Here is a 17,405-nt window from a genome sequence, read left to right on the forward strand (position 1 = left end):
CAAAGGATGTTTTCCCCTCTTGGAGGCAATGGAGGGAGATGGATAAAATTAATATTCAATGTTTTTGTCAGCAGTGCACACAGCAGACAACCCTGGGCCTCTGCTGGAGTATAGAGGAGTTAGAGCTGGGGATTGTGGAACTTGAAAAAGCCTTTCATGGCAGTAATGATGTTGAATTGTCTGAGAGCTTGAACTATAAAAAACTGCTCTTGCAGAACTTGTTGGATAGCAAAGTTCCAGGTATACTGGTCAGGGCCCAATTTCAGATGAGCCTTTCTCAAATGAATGCACCTACTCAGTTTTTCTTTGGCCTGGAAAAGAAACATGAAGAGCAGAAGATTATTGCCCACTTTCAGACACTGTTGGGCCAAGTGCTTTCAGATCCTGTGGGGATTAGGAGCTTTGCTGTGAATTATGCATGTTGCAAAAGGACCTTTCTGGCCTTTCTCTCCCTGTTCCAGCTTGTTCTCTGGTGCAAGTCTCCACACCTGCTGACGATGTGATTGTGTTTATTACTCGTAATTGCGATGTCCAGGTTTTGACTGGATGTCAGTGTTCTTTTGAGCTGGCTTCCTTAGCTCACATAAATCGGAAGAGTGAGACACTGCTGCTGGGGATTTGGATAATCTCCAACCTTCCAATTTTGCCGGGGACACTACTGTGGAGCCAAACTGGCTTTAATGCATTGGATATTGTGCTGGGACTTGATGATATTTTGAGTTGGAAATGGCAGGGAGTTATGAACAAGTTGGAGAGGAACTTGCAAAAGTGGAAATGATGTTTGCCTCAACTTTCCTTCTGAAGGCAGATGTTAGTCATTAATAATTTAACTGCCTCTATGTTGTGGCACAAATGTATTGTTTTGGATCCCCTTCCACTCTTTTAAGAAAAAGCTCAGAAGATTAATTTGGACTTTTGCTGGGATGGCCATCATTGGCTGAGGCAGAGTGTTTTGTATCTGCCTGTTGTGCGAGGGGGTCAAGGTCTCATTGATCCTTTGAGCAGAGTCACTACTTTTCAGTTACAGTCTCTGTAACAGCTGTTGTTTGGGAATAAGCCTGTTTCTTGGAAGCAACTGACTTTTGCTTTTCTTTGGTCTGCAGGGGATTTGGATTCTGATCAGGAACATTTTTTGAACCCTGGGCGCCTCAATTTAGAGGTGTTACCCCATTTTTGGAGATTTTTTTAAGCTGAGGCAACAGGACAGGCAGCTGGAGTTCCCAGGACTGCCTGCTGAATTCCTTGTTTATAACCCTGCCATGCACATTCCTAGTCTTGTTTCTAGGAATCTTGTCTCTTCCCTTATTGTAGCACTTGTAACAAAACTGGTTCATTTAATTACTTTTACCATTTTACGTGGGTCTCAGTTGATATGTTGGCTGTCAAGCGTGGTTTTCATTCCGTTTGTTGGGTTTCTTGGTTTTTTTATCAGAGTTGGAATCAGCACTTCCTAGGAGCAATATTGCCAGTCTGGACAGTTGCCTCCTTGAGGGAAACATTCCTGATTATAATAATGCTTCAATTTTCCTGCCTGTTGATCCTGCTGTGGATTGGGATGGTGATGAGCTTAGCAGCTTGCTTGCCTTCAGTGGGTCTTCTGAACTTATTTATAATATCTTAGGCCATAAGTCACTGTTTAGGCTTGTGGTAAAGATACATCATTTTTGAATGCTTGTTGATGATCCCGATACAGTATGGGGAAAACAATTTCTGGTGGTGGACTCCACCCATCCATCCTGGTGAACAGTAAACAAGCCTCTAATCGCAAAGAGGATAGGTGATCTCCAATGGAGAATTCTTCACGTTGCTATTGCCACGAACTTATTTGTGCAACTTTTGACTCCACACGTGTCCCTGTCATGCCCTTTCTGACACACAGAGGAGACTATTTTTCATACATTTCTTATTTGTTCCAGGTTACAGCCATTATTTGTTTTACTTCAGGGATTTTGTGGTTATTGTTCTTGATTTTTCTTCTACTGTATTTATTTTGACTGTTAAGTTTAGGTTCACAAATAGATCTGTGATATGCCTTGCAAAGTTTATTTTGGGTCAAGCAAAGATGGTCATTTTAAAAAGTAGATGTAAATTATTTGGTACTGGGATTGGTGATGTTCTTTGGGGTTTTTTTTAGGTTTTTAGTGGTTTTACGCCTTCTTCTGGAGTTTAGATATTATACACTTATAAGCTATTTGGATCAATTTATTCAGTGTTAGACTATTGGAATTGCACTTTGTACTGTTCAGGGGTTGGCAACTGTTTTTGAATTTGTATTTTTGTTTTTGCTGTGTTTCTGCACTGATATTACTAAAAGTGTTTTAAAAGTCAAAAAGTCTCTCTCTTCCCCCTCCCCCCCACAACCTACCTCCTCTGTTAATCTCCCATTGTACCTTTTTCTGACTACCTTTCTTGCTCCTTCCCTCTGTAACTCTTTCTAGGTATTATTTTTTCATATATCTCCCTCATTTTTCTTTCTCTCCATCCCTGAATATCCCCAAATGTAACACTTGTTTCCATTTCCAGAAATATTTGGGGACCTGAGCGAATCATTCTTTAAAGGAATTTGTTACAGTTTGAGAAGGAATTATATTCAAAGTTTATTTTCCACTAATATCCCACAGGACTTTAGAATTCCAGATATATATCCTGGTTCTGAGTCCTGGCTCCATCACTGTGCTGTAACAAGCAATGAATCTATGAGGAATTCAGGATCATTCAAAGAACATAAGTTAGCACAAGAGCAATGAGTAGGGAAATCATATACATTGTAATAAACTGGCTAGATGTACATTCATAGGGGTTCTGCTTTGGGGGGTTTATTAAGTTCATTTTTGGGGTTTATTTTGTAGCTATTTTTGAGTTCTATATAGGTTTCCAAAAATCAGGGGGTTTCTGAACTCTCACTTTGTATAGACACATAATATTGTTTGAAATAGCACTACATTAAATCACAATAGGAACTTTTAGTGTGCCCCAAGAAGGGTCTATACACCCAACTAATTTGCAACATGTTGGTGTGTTTTAGAAATCAGATCTCTGCATAGTCTGCATTACTGCTCCACGTAGACAAGCCTTTAAATACAAGCCAGGGAGCAGGGATATCATCTTTATAAACAAATTACACTGGGAAAAGGGTGAAGTCAACATGAATTGAGTAACCATTTCCAGTGTTTATTAGGTAAACACCAATTTATAATTTTGGGGGGTTGGGGGATTACCAATGTTTATCTGTTAAAACCTAAAATCAGATGCCTTATACATGTACCATTGACCTCTACTGAAAACAGGACTCTTGCACTTTATGTCATACACCCTATACTGGTAACAGCTAATGGAGAGTCTCCTTTAGCTTAAGTGGTCAGTTCCTGTGCTTTTGGAGCAAGAGGAATGCAGTTCCATCTCTACTGCTGCTGTGATGTTCCAAGTGGCCAAAGAGTGGAGCAAGGTGACAACCGTGAAATCCTAGATGGCCACATATGTATTTCAAGAAGAGAGCACAAAAAGATCCCAGGAACAGAGAAAGCAGGGTGAGATAAACAAAGGAGAGGAGAGAAAAAGCCCAGAACTAAGATGCATGATTTTCATGGAAAGCTGACAGATGGAGTGCCTGGCAGCCAGCGAATCAGCTGGCAGAGAGAGTGATGACATCACCCCGTGTCCATGAGCCAGGAGCTAGAAAGCTAAGCATCCTCCCTTCACTAGCTGTTTTGGCAAAATGGGCTATGGGAGGGGGCTCACCCTAGGGAACTGGACTGTGTGTGGTGGGGAGAGACAGCAAGAATCAGAATGTACAGGAGGAATGAGGAGAAATTTCTGCATTGCATTTGCCATTTTGGCTGCTATTAGGGAGATGGGGAAGGTGAAAGAAAGAGTAGGAGTGGAGGAACAGATAGAAGGGACAGTAAAAGAAAGGGGAAGAAAGAGAGAGTTGTGTGATCATTCATATCATAACTTGAATGCACTTAAACAGCCTTGCCTTAAAATTTCCAATATGTTTTGTGAGCCTGAGGGAGCAAAGTCATGACGTCTCCCTCCCCCCCTGGAAAATCCTCTCTCTCCACTCTCAGCTGGCCAGCTTCCCTACCTCTTCCCCTAACAGGGCCTGAGGCCTCCCTATTTATTGTTGCTCACTTGGAGATGGTGCTCAGTGACCTCCTTCCCCTACTACTGCCTCCTGTACCTCACAGCTCCTTCCTTTGGATCTTGGGAGGCATTGGCTGGCCAATCATCCCCCATCTCCCTGGTTCAAGGGAGCTGCCAGGTCACAGTCCTGCAGCCAATCCCAAGGAAGGAAGGGCAGGAAGTAGCCCAAGGTCCCTCACTAATAAGGCAGCAGGCGATGAAAACCTTGTAGGGGAAGGCAGTGCCCCATGAGGCATAGAATTGTAACTATGTAACCCTCAGTGGTTATCTAGGAAATGCACGCTAACCCAATAATTCATAGTGCACAGGTGCTAGGGAAATCCTCCATGTGGCCTAGTTACCACACCAGGCCTGGTGGGGCACTACCTGCCCCTACTGGTGCAGAACTGCTGCAGTGGGTGAGCCAGCACTTCCCGCCCTTAGAGAGCCTTCAGACAAGCCCCCACTGGAGATGAAAAATTAAGTCAGTGGCTAGCTGGTCCTTCCCCCTTCTGGCCCTTCCAAAGAGCTAGAAAGGGGACAACTGGTCCCAGGGGACAGTGGAAGGAGGGCAGAAGGTGGAAGGAATTACAGGAGCCCTGCAGTCATTAGGGGAGCTAATGAGGCATTCTGGGCTACATTGCTATCAATCTGTTCCATTGCAGCCAGCCAATGCAATTCTTTATATATGGCCAAGACTGGGGTTTATATGAGGGCTAGTTAGTATCAACTCAATCCAGACAAGAGAGAGGAGATGCCAATAAGGTGATGAAGCAACAAAGAGAAATAGTGGAGGTGATACCTGGTACCTGGGTAAAAAGAGACTCTTGGAGCCTTGGCTGTTTCTAGATCTCAAGACAGCAGTGATGTCCCTGAGTGCTTCTGTCTACCTGTGCGTGTCTAGGAGGTGGCAACTTTTTCTCTTGAACCCGGACCTCATTTCAGTAATTCAGGCCTTTGCTCTCTACGCTGAATCACTGCAATGTGCTCTACAAATTGAGTTCCTGAAAAGCATGTAGAAACTTCAGATGGCACAGAACGTGTTTCCCATAGGGACCATATTATACCCATGCTCCACATAAAAAATTCAAGGTGGTTGGTTTTGATGTCTAAATCCCTTTGTGGTTTGAGTCTCTTATAACTCAGAAACTTCTCATTGTGTTCTCCACAGCATCCAAAATCAGACATGGCATTTGGGTTAACAACCCTCAGTTTTAAACCTCTGGGGAGCTATAGGCAGGCTGTTCTTAGTGAGGGGTCATCAACTTGGATTCAGTTTCCTCCCCTCCTCCCCCACCTCCCTTCCCTTTCCCTTCCAACTTGGTCCAACAGGGCCTGAGGTTTTTGAATTTCCAGGCAAGTTGCAAGGCTCATTTGTTTACCCAGGGGAGTTGGAGGCTTGGGGGTTGAGGGAGAATGACTTTGTGATATTAGTTAGCATTGGTTTAGCCTTCAATGCCAATGAATTTATTGCTATTTATTGTGAATATGCTTGGAGGAAATTCAATATTTTATAAATAGGACAAATGTAAATGAAAAAAGTATAGAGGATGGTGCCCTTGCACTTAGTGGACACTGGAGGGAGCTGCAGCACTCCACATATCATAGTTCACTATGATTCCATTAAAAAGCAACAGAGGGTCCTGTGGCACCTTTGAGACTAACAGAAGTACTGGGAGCATAAGCTTTCGTGGGTCAGAACCTCACTTCTTCAGATGCAAGAAGTGAGGTTCTTACCCATGAAAGCTTATGCTCCCAGTACTTCTGTTAGTCTCAAAGGTGCCACAGGACCCTCTGTTGCTTTTTACAGATTCAGACTAACACGGCTACCCCTCTGATACTATGATTCCATTATACACCTTCAGAACTAGGGTCCCTAGTCAATTTAATTTTTATGGCACTTCCTTTCAGTTTATCTCTGCTTCTGAGTGACCTGGTTCTGCATTTCTTTAGTTGGGAGGTTTTGGGGGAAGAAGAATCTGTGATTTTTCTCCACAGTCCTTCCCCATGAAACTTGATATTTCAAAGATCTGATCACCTCCAGAAAACTCAAAAATCTCCCTCAATATCTGCCTATCTCCCCTCTTTCTCTCACTTGGCTGCAGGCATCTTACCCCGGCAAAGTAGATCTGGGGGACCTCCAAGTTAATCTTGGTGGATGCATGTAGTGATATGGGTGACTCAAGAGGGAAAAGTGCTGAACCCAGTGACCCAATATAATGCTAGGGGCTGCTGTGCCACAGGGAAACTCTCCCCTCTGAGCCATAGGGGTGTTCAGATCCCCAAAGCTTTAGTGTGGTTTGATGGGGTTCCACGTGTCAAGGAGTAGTGCAAGTGGCTCAGCAAGGGGCGCTCTTCCCTCTGAGTCAGTATTGACCCTAACCTCACAACATGTTGCTAGGGAAGTTGTCGTGCAGGCAGTGTAATATTTTGGTTGCAAAACAAAACCAACTGCCCCAGGCCAATTCAAACTCTCATGATGCTTTCCACCCCAGAGATCACTGCTTTTCAGTGGGTGGGCGAATGATCCCTGACTATAAAGTCTGTAATGCATTTGGGAAGCCATCAATGCCAGCTAATTTCATTCTCTCTATCTCGGCATCTCCCTGGACTTCACATATACTTGTAACTTAATGCCTGGTTACTATGTCTCAGCAATGAGAAATTAATGAGTTGCTGTAACATGTTTGAATGTATCATTTCAATAATGTAACACTGTGTGTTCATTTGAGTCAAGGCAGGCAAGGGGAATATTCCTGGGAGCCAGACAGCTTCTTATAGGATCAATGATTACCTGAGCTCTGACACCATCTTTTGAGTCATTCCCCTATTGTGCCCTATGCTGGCAGTAGAGATGGACCTAAGCCACAGAGTTCAAAGTCAGATCCAATCTTCTCCTAAATTCGGGGTGTTTACCCCAGTTTAAAGATGGGGACAGCTATGAAATTCAGATCCCCAAAGTTCATGGGAGTTTGGTCCTGATCCTTTTCTGTTTCGCAGGTGATTGTGCCTTTACTGTGATGGCCTTGAGGATGTAGAACTCTCTCCACCTGGACCTCTGCTTTATCAAGACCAGTTCTGACAGGCTGGAGAACCCTTCTGGGGCCCACAAGGGAGGCTGAGAGAGTTCAGCCAATATGCATGCAGCTCCACATACTGAGTGTGAACACACTGAGTCAAGCATCCTTCTTTGTCACATGAGATGCAAAGCCCCCAGGTTTGGCCAAATGTTTTGAGATTCTCAGAGCTCAGACACATATTCTCCCTCCCCCACCCCTGTGAGATAGGAGGAAGTTGTGCCAGTGTTTTCTTTCCTCCCTAGCTCCCTGCTTGAGGGCATCCTCCTCCTTTCTTCCTGGGAGCTTCTTCTGCCCGAAGAAGGACTTCCTCTCCAACCCCCAATGCCATGCATGTTCCTACTCAATGTATAGCATCTTTTAGAATTGCCACTTCCTGGAACTGTACTGGTGTAAAACATATATACACACACACATCATTAAGGGGTTGCTATGGTGTAATTTACCCCAGTTCAAAACTGAGGTAAGTTGCAGCAGTGCAGATCATTCTGCACCAGCATAAACCAGCATTAGATGTTTGCACTGGTGCAGTTCCCCGGGTGACTACAATCCCAGTGTAGTCAAGGCCTAAATGTAGATTTCACTGATGTTTTAATTCATCTCTTTTATCTATCACTGAAGCTATCTTTGAAGTGCCCCAGTAGCTCACAAGAGTGAGGAGGAGAGGGAGAGGAGGTACTTTGGAGAAAAGATAATTTTTATTGTCCACTAATAATATCCTCATCTGTAGTTGTTCCTTCATTCAGAATTAAAAAGCGTGTTAATCCCGTCTAAATGTGGCTGTGGAAAATATTTACATTCACTTCAGAATATGTTTGTTTTGCCTGTTAATAAAAACACTTAAAAATTCAAATGATCTCCTCTCATCAATCTATTCCCCTCTTTTATCTATATATCACTCTTCAGCTCCCTCTTTCCTTCTGTCACTTGTGTCCTTCCCTCTCTTTCATTCTTGTTGCTTCCTGTGTTTTTCTCATTTCTTTCTGTACCTGTCTTTTCTTCTCTCTCTCTCCCTGTTTTTCTTCCTCTGTTCCTTTTCCCTTCTCTGTATGTACCCCCCCCCCAAGTCCTTTCTCTCTTTTCTGTGCTCTTTCTTATGGTTTCTCTTTATGTATGCATCTTTTTGTACCTCTTGCTTTCCGTCTGTCTCCTTGGTTTCCTTTCTGTCACCTTCACTGGAATGTTGGCAGAGACATTATTTTCAAAGAAACACAGGAACTGACTGACTAAATAAAGTATCTAGGAATGGGGCAGGAGGTTTCTGTTCCAGAAGGGTTTGTATTCTGAGAGCCCTTTCTCCCTTTTTAGCAAAGGAGACTGTTACATTCCATGCCCACCCCCAATGCCATTCGCAATCAGGATCTCCCCCTCCACTCACACACAGACCTTGGTCGGGAGTGATGGATTGCACTGCAGTAAGGGCTGGGATCACTGCAGGGAAGGGAGGAGTAGTCACACTGCCAGCGACAGGGCAGGAAGGAGAGAGTGGGGACTGAGCACAAGAGGAGAGGGGGCGGAGATGTCTGGGAGGGGGTGTGTGTCTGCAGACTACTGCACCATTCTGACTGGCTGAGCAGCTTGGAGAGCAGAGTTCTGAAAGATGGAGCCAAAAGAGGCGCAAGACAGAATGGGCTCTGGCAGAGGATGGAGGCTGCCACAAGAGCAACAGGAGAATGGCTGAGAGAGAGAAAGAAAGAGAAATGAGTGCATTCTTATGTGGTACAAATTATAACCATATAACAATACACAATAGTACTAGAGCTCTCTCTCTTTCTCTTTCTGAAACTATAGCAGGCAGGGCTATGACACAAATGTAGAAACATACAAAAGGTCAAGTAATGCAAACTGAAAAGTCTATTGAAACATATTTTCACTGTACTCGAGAGGAAGATTACAATATGATCTTTGGCCAGAGTCAAGGTGCATCAGCAGAGCTATGCATAGGTCTCAGTGTGGGAATAGCAGGAGGTGCTGCGGATTAAAACCAAGATGCATAAGCAGAGCTGCTGGGGGTGGGGTAAGGGGAAGCATGATGGAATAACAGGGGGTACTGCAGGTAAAGAGTGAGGTGCATAGGAGGAACTGGTAGATTGAGGCGGGACTGGACTAGCAAGGGGTGCTACGGGTCAGGATTGAGGGGCACTGGAAGAGTTTTGGATAGGGTTCCCAGGACTGCAACACCTTGTGGGGCTATTAAGGCCAGAACTACTGATTTTCTTTGAAGCAGGTGGGGATGGTGGGGGAAGAGTTGGCTGAAAAAGTTTATACCCTCATGAATTCTGGAAGAGGCAATGAGAACATACTCCCTTTGCTGGGTGCATTTATAAATAGCAGATCACCCCTCCCCCCACACACATACACAGCAGCGATTACAATGAATATAACATTGATAATTTTTGCCTATCACATTTCCCTTCCTCCCTTTTCTCTTCCTTTCTTTCCTGCCTTTGTTCTTTTCTCTATTTTCTCCATCTGTTTCTTACTCGCTGTCCAGATTTCTTTCCTGCTGCTTCCTTTCCCCTTCTTTTAATATTTTGCACTGCATCTCTTTCATCATCAGCCTCTCTGTCATTTTTTTCATCCATCCTTTTCTATCCCTTCATCTTACTCTGGTTCCTTCCATCAATTTCTTTCTCTCCCCTCGGGCTTGATTCTCCACTGCCTACACCATGTGACATCTTACACACACACATCATTTTGCCCAGATAAAAATGACAGCCCCAGGTTCAAAGCAGTGGAGAAACAAGCCCAGACTCTCTTCTACTTTCTTTCTCTCTGAGTCACATGAGAAGATCTCACACAGGCACACAGTGGGAGCTGCAGATGGTGGGGGGAAGGACTGTAAAGAGATTGAGGGTGTGTCTGGTATTCATGCAATCAGCCTGCAGGAGGCTGCCCGGCCCCTGCAACTCCTCCCAGCGACTCCCACACAATTCCCTTTCCTCTGTTTCAGATGCTTCTCCCACACACTCCCCGCTCTGGCCATTCCCCCCTCCCACCACCATCTTTTGCCGACATCACACTGCACCAACTACAGCTGCCAGCTGCAGTGACCTACTTCTGCCCACTCTGCAAAGCATCTCCTTTCTTCTTCATACCTTCACTGGCTGCAGCAGAAGAAAAGGGAGCAGAGTCACCCCACACCCCAATCAATCTCCTAATCACTGCTTGTGTAATGCTGCCCCCGCAGGGAATAGAATATCCTAGAGAGACCCCCTCTGGTCCTCACAATCTGCTCCATCTGTTTAGTGCAGGCAAAGGGCACCAAACATATAACCACACTTGCTCAGTGCCAGGAGACAATTTTAAGGCAATCTGACGGAGTGATCACTCCCTGCAACAATGAATTTAGTCTCAAAAGCCCGTCACCCCCATCCAACTCATCATTGTAGTGCAATTGTCATACCAGATGTAAAATATCATGGGAACTGGGATAACCTACAGGGGCTCTTATCATGCTCTATAAAGCTCTTTGGGTCATAGGGCAAATGTTTATCATCCCTTTTTCGGTCCTGCCCCTAAGACACAGCACTCTGCACCTGCATCAAACCATGCCCACCACCCCTTGAAATACCATCAACATTCTGCGAAGGACAATGTGGGAAAGAGCTGGAGGGCCAGAACAAGCCAATCAAAGAGAGAAAAGAGAATAGATGACAAGAACAAGAGAAGGAGAGACAGAAAGAAGGCACTTCCCCAAGGCAGAAATAGAGAAAGAAAAAAGTAGAAAGAAACAGAAAGTGAGAGAAGGAATTGGAGAAGAGAGAGGGCCAGAAAGATGCAAAGGGGGGGGGGGGGAGGAAGAGGCCTGAAGGAAAGAATCATACAGAAAGGGAACAGGAGAAAGACACAAAAGGAGAAAGACATGGAGAGACAGAAAAAGAGGAAGAAAGATGGGGATGCAGAAAATTGAAAAGAAAAGGACAAGGTGGATGATAGAGGATACATACAAGTCCCATCCCACCATCCACCTTCTACATCTTGGGGTCTCATCAAAAAAGTCCTCTCAAAGTGCTGCTGAACACCGCAAGCTGCAGACGTCAATCTCAGCCCATTTCTGTGCCCCCTAAATTAAACTTTCTCTCAAAGGCCACCATATTCCCCCCATCTCTCTAATGCACCAGCATTATTTCCTTTCCCTGCAGTGCCATTTTAGCAGCAGCTACACTGTTCCTCCTCATCGGACCAACTACTGGCTGGTTAAGCAGGGGACTTGAGATTGATCTATGTCAGTGGTTATCAAATGTATGTGACTGGGTCCCCCTTCTTTGTGTCTGTAGTCATTTATGCCCCTCCTCCCCAAGTATGTATACTGAAGGCAGCGCTGAGCCAGCAGTAGCAGCACAGAAGTAAGGGTGGCAATGTGAAAAGTGATATTCATGAATATCACTTTTCACAGCAGACTCTGCACCCCATTACCACCCTTACATCTGCACTGTTACTGCCACCCTGGGATTGACAGCTGGAGCTCCATCCTCTCCTGGTGTGGGATTTGGGGGGACGAGGTGGAAGGAGAGCCTGGAGCTTGGGCTGCCTTCTGGTGAGGGATGGGAGGAGGTGGGGGAGGAGAGCCTGAGCCTGGGTGTCAGGGCTCCAGCTGTTCCCTTTATCCCCACCTCCCCTCCTGGGTGTGCATGGCCCTTCTGCAGGTGCCCCAGCCAGCTGGGGCTGACAGCCAGAGCTCTTCCAAAAAAACAACAACCCACACAGCTGGCGCCTCCTTTGACACATTCCTGCACCTCCCTTGGGAGGCACTCCCCGTAGTTTGAGAACCGTTGATCTATCTATATGATTCTCCAATTCTATCCCTATGTGTCTATTTGTAACTCTGTCTGCCTGATTATATCTTTCCTTTTTTCTAATGTACACAAAATTATGGTATCACAAGCTTCTGGCCTTTTTAAGTTACTAGCCAAGCAAAGTGTGCTGTCTAGTCCCTACACCCTGACCCCTCAAATGGTTATAATCAGACAGTCTTGTTATGTCCCATCTAGCCCATTCCTCTGGGGACCAGTGCAGGACTACAGTTACTCTCCAGGGTTTTGTCCAGTAGTCCTAGTTTTAAATGACATGAGCAAATGAACTCGCACTACTTTTTCTGGGGAGACTGTTCCATAATATAACAGACCTTTTCCCTGGGTTCAGTTTCATCCCATTATTTCTAGTTTACACCAAACAATTCTTCTCCCTAGGAGTTTGTGCCCTTCACATGCTTAACAGATGGGTTATAGTGCCCTCCCCAAGCCCATTAATTAAGCTACACCCAACTCTACAGATTGAATGTCTCCAGCTCTGGAATTCAAGAGGGGAAAGAAACAGGCACGAAAAAGAGAAAAATGTAAATAGATATAAATTTGCAGCACCTTTTCCAGCTCCTCTCTCTCCTCCGCCTCCCTCCTTCTCCCCCCAGCTTCAGCCGATCTCGTCCCCCCAGATGCGGCCCCACCCGTCCTGCCTGCGTCTCTGAGTAGCGCGTAGGCATTTTGTGAGTTAACTCAGTGATTCTGCTCAGCATGCACTGAGCTCAGAGGAGAGATGGAGGAGAGCAGCGGGAGGGGGAAGGCAAAACGGGCGTTTAGCCATTCTGACTCTGACTGCAGAGACTGTGCTGCTGGGGCCGGTTCTAGCCGGCTGGCACTGGGTGATGTGAAGGCTGCAGAGAGCAGAGCTGCTGCTGCAGTTGCTACACAGCTAGTGCTGCAGGGGAAAATATGGAGGTAAAGTTAGATGCGCATACACAATACAATGCACATAAACAACCAGCTTACACGCTGCCACACCATGCAATGACACAAATGCAGTCATGTACTTACACTAACCAAGACTAATGCACGCATACTCACACTGTAATAGACTCACACGCACTCCTTCGTGAGCACTCCGATACAATAACATACTGGCACATACACTACTGCACCCCCACGCACTAACACACCCAGTCACACAGCCACATGTACACTAACATCCCATGCACTGACATACTCAACGTCATGTACCCCTGCACACTAGCACACCCCCATCCATTCAATCACAGACAAATGCACTCTTATACCCCCCTGATTATAGCAGGGCAACTGAAGGTTAAAACTAGGTTTCTGTTTAAAGCTTGACTCTAGTAAGTACTCTAAAAATCTACACTGTTCTCAGATTGCTTAGATGTACTCATAGTCATACATACTCACACTAGTCAACCAAGTAATTACACAGTCACATGACATGCCTACTCATATGCACATGTACATGGGAGCACCAAATAAATTAATCTCTATCAGTGGGTTGCACAGCATAGAATTGAATTGCCTGCTCTTAACCTTTCTTCCCAATCTGCGACTCCCCATTCACCTTCCTGTCTCCAGACTTCCGTCCAATTTCTCTCTGCCATTCCCGCCTATCACTGATTTTCTTTTGCTCCTCCCCTCCCTAGGGTCAAGCAGTTTCCTCAGTGATGTGTTATACATACTGGTGTGCAGTTGGCATACTCCTAACCCTATCTTGTCATGTGAAAAAGCACAACCCAGTAGGTGGAAATAGGTTTGTCACACACATGTGGTTGCTGGGTGGAGAGGGTCTATCATAAACTTGTGGACATGGGTCTGGAGCATCTGTCACATAGTGGGGTACATCAGGGTTGGGAGTGGAATTGTCATCATGGGCATAAGGAATGTAGGGCAATGGGCTGAGTTTCTCCCAGGTGAGGTGAGAGTTGGATGGTGTGTCACATATGGGGGCACAGAATAACAGGCTGGTTGTGTCTCATGCATTGGAGAGGAGGTTACTGAGTTGAGTGTCATAGCCTTGAACGGGGTGGCCAATCTGAGCCTGAGAAGGAGCCAGAATTTACCAATGTACATTACCAAAGAGCCACAATAATACATCAGCAGCCCCCATCAGCTCCTGCCCACTGGCAGCCCCATCGATCAGCGCTTCCCCCCCCACCCCGCACCTCCTGATCAGCTGTTTCATGGCATGCAGGAGGCTCTGAGGGGGAGGAGGAGGAGCAAGGGCACTGCAGGCTCAGGGGAATGGCAAGAAGGGGTGGAGTGGGGGCAGGGCCTCTGAGCCGGGGGTTGAGCACCCCATGGCCCATTGGAAAGTTGGTGCCTGTAGCTCCAGTCCCGGAGTCGGTGCCTATACAAGGAGCCGCATATTAACTTCTGAAGAGCCGCATGTGGCTCTGGAGGCATAGGATGGCCACCCGTGGCCTTGAATGAGGATGCCTGGTGACTAATAGGGTGTGTCATAGCTGAGAGGTATGGGCAAACATGGATGGTATTGAACAGGGGCCTTTGCCTTGCCTTCTATTTCTTATTTATTATTGTGTCATCCAAACAGGCAGAAATAGTACTGTTACTTAGGTGACCAACTGAATAGTTAAGGTAAACATTTAACAAGAAGTAACTCATAAGCTGAAATGTATTGGCATAAACCTTTGGGCAAATACTTGTGAAAAACAAATGCATTCACCGCAATACAGATAGATTTTAAAAGGATTAGTGAACAGAAAAAGAAGCATTAATGTATTTCCAATTAACTGTTCCAACATTTCCATCAGTACCAGAATGTACAGACAGGAGTTTTCCACCACATTTCTTATCAAAATCCCATACATCCAATGATACACACACACACACAAGAGTTTATATATGAAGCCTTCTAGCCTTCTGACATGCTAATTATACCCTCTAAATTTGGGACTAAGCTGTGTTTCAAGACCAAAATGCTCTCTTGCATTTTTAGTGAGCCTAGTGTCAAGAGATGTTTCATGAAAGCAACTATGAAATCTTATTTCAGATACACAGAGGTTCTGGAACAGTCCTTACATTACACATATCAGGCATTATACCATGTCTTGCTCTCAACATAAGCTGAGCAAGGGAAAAAGCAAAAAGGAAGGTGACCATGATGCTCACTGTGCAGTGGGGTCCATTATTCATTAATTAGCTTTGGTCCAATTAAAGTTAATAATATTATATTGATTGCCCAGATGGTAAAGCTGACATTGTTTTCTGGTGCATTAGCACAGAGGGCAAAGGTTACCATCAAACTTTCTGTTTGAATCATCACCATTTCTTTGACTTAGGACCAGGCCTGTAGTTGCTGAGAGAGACCTCACCTTCATTAGCCTAAAAAGCTTTGTTTTCCTCAAGAGGGAATGTACAACACCCCCATCCAGTTCATCTGCCCAACAGCACAGGAGCAACAAGGACTGAAATCTTCAGGGTCTCTCCATCTACTGCCATGTGTAGAGCCTTACAAAATTCAGGGTCCATTTTGGTCAATTTCACGGTCATAGGATTTTAAAAATAGTAAATTTCATGATTTCAGCTATTTAAATCTGAACTTTCACGGTGTTGTAATTGTAGGGAACCTGACCTAAAAAGGAGTTCTGAGGGGGAGAAAGGTTGCAAGATTATTGTGGGGGGGGGTATGATACTGCTACCCTTACTTCTGCACTGCTGCTGACAGCAGTGTTGCCTTCAGAGCTGGACAGCTGGACAGTAGTGGCTGCTGGCTGGAAGCCCAGTGCTGAAGGCAGAGCCACTATCAGCAGCAGCACAGAAGAGGATGTCATGGTATGGTTTTACCACCCTTATTTCTTCGCTGCTGCCTGCAGAGCTGGGCCCTCAGTAAGCAGCTGCCACTCTCCACCCTCACAGCTTTGAAGGCAGCAGCGCAGAAGTAAGGGTGGCATGGTATGGCATTGCCACTTTACTTCTGTGCTGCTGTTGGCAGGTTGCTGCCTTCAGAGATGGGCACCTGGCCAACAGCTGCTGCTCTCTGGCCACCCAGCTTTGAAGACAACACAGAAATAAGGGTGGTGATACTGTGAACCCCCTGCAACTCCCTTTTGGGTCAGGATTCCCAATCTGAGAAAAGCTCATCTCCCCCCATGAAATCTATATAGTATAGGGTAAAAGCACACAAAAGACTAGATTTCACGGTCTGTGACACGTTTTTCATGGACATGAATTTGATAGGGCCCTAGCCATGTGCCAGGGAACAAGATTGACAGAAAGGACCCTCTGGCCTACCATCCTGACAAACAGCAGAAAGACCTTAAGACTGTCTCCAGACAGGGGCTTAGCTCCCAGCTAGTGAAACACTCTCCTGAGGACAGGCTACCTCAGCCCACTCCAGCACCAGAACAAGGTTGTCAATCCAGCAATCAAGGAATATGTGTGAGAGAGTTCAATGTACCTCAAGTCTAGCAGCCAAACAACAGGTAATAAGGACCTCCATCTTAAGGCTACATCTCCCATTCCAGAGAGACAGGCAGGTAGGTGGTGGAAGGATGGGCAGGGCACAAGTTCAGTATCAGAACACAGCTTGTGGGTGATGTCCAGGAGTAACTCTCAGACCTGGGCTCTCATCTAAGGTCAGAGGACCAGGCTGGGGGATCCCAGCAGGCTTGAGAGGGAGCTCAGCAGCTTTGTGTTCACCATATTGAGATTCTTTCCAATACTCAGAGCTCCTTCCTCCTTCTCATACTCCCCATAAGCAAATCTACATACATATGGACAGAACTCCACGTATTCCATGATTTCCCAACTGTGGAATTCATCCCTTGCCACAAAATTTTGCTCCAGGAGCTCAGCTTTTATTTTTAAAACAAATATGGTTTTAGCCGTTAGGATTGCAAAGATAACTTCAGAAATGTGAACCAAGCACGAACGGATGTACTGAGGCCTGCCTTAGGGCTTATCTGCATGGAGAAATTTACCGGTATAATTATATCACTACCAATACAGTAGAACCTCAGAGTTACAAACACCAGAGTTACAAACTGACCAGTCAACCACACATCTCATTTGGAACCGGAAGTACACAATGAGGCAGCAGCGAGACAAGAAAAAAAAAAAAAAAAAGGAAATACAGTACAGTACTATGTTAAACGTAAACTATTAAAAAGATGAAGGGAAAGTGTAAAATAAAGATTTAACAAGATAGTTAAAAGCAGCATTTTTCTTGTATGTAGTAAAGTTTCAAAGCTGTATTAAGTCAATTTTCAGTTGTTAACTTTTGAAAAAACAGCCATAACATTTTGTTCAGAGTTACGAACATTTCAGAGTTACGAACAATCTCCATTCCCAATGTGTTTGTAACTCTGAGGTTCTACTATATAACCAGTATAACTAGAGTGCTATAATTATTTTTCCCTGTGATGACAGGCTCTTAGACTGCAGACAGCCTGAAATGATAGCTCTG

The 17,405-nt window shown here is 45.2% G+C and overlaps 1 protein-coding gene across 1 annotated transcript in view; it reads right to left on the bottom strand.

Moving 5' to 3' along the window:
• Window positions 1–12,629, bottom strand: part of MFAP5 (microfibril associated protein 5) — a 40,587-nt gene extending 27,958 nt beyond the window's left edge. Inside the window, exon 1 of the mRNA XM_054040161.1 lies at window positions 12,563–12,629. The gene's annotated coding sequence lies outside the window, so the exon portion shown is untranslated. The remainder of the gene's footprint in view (window positions 1–12,562) is intronic.
• Window positions 12,630–17,405: the final 4,776 nt, after the last annotated feature.

The sequence above is a fragment of the Malaclemys terrapin genome, chromosome 1 (assembly GCF_027887155.1).
Source record: "Malaclemys terrapin pileata isolate rMalTer1 chromosome 1, rMalTer1.hap1, whole genome shotgun sequence".
Taxonomy (NCBI): Eukaryota; Metazoa; Chordata; order Testudines; family Emydidae; genus Malaclemys; species Malaclemys terrapin.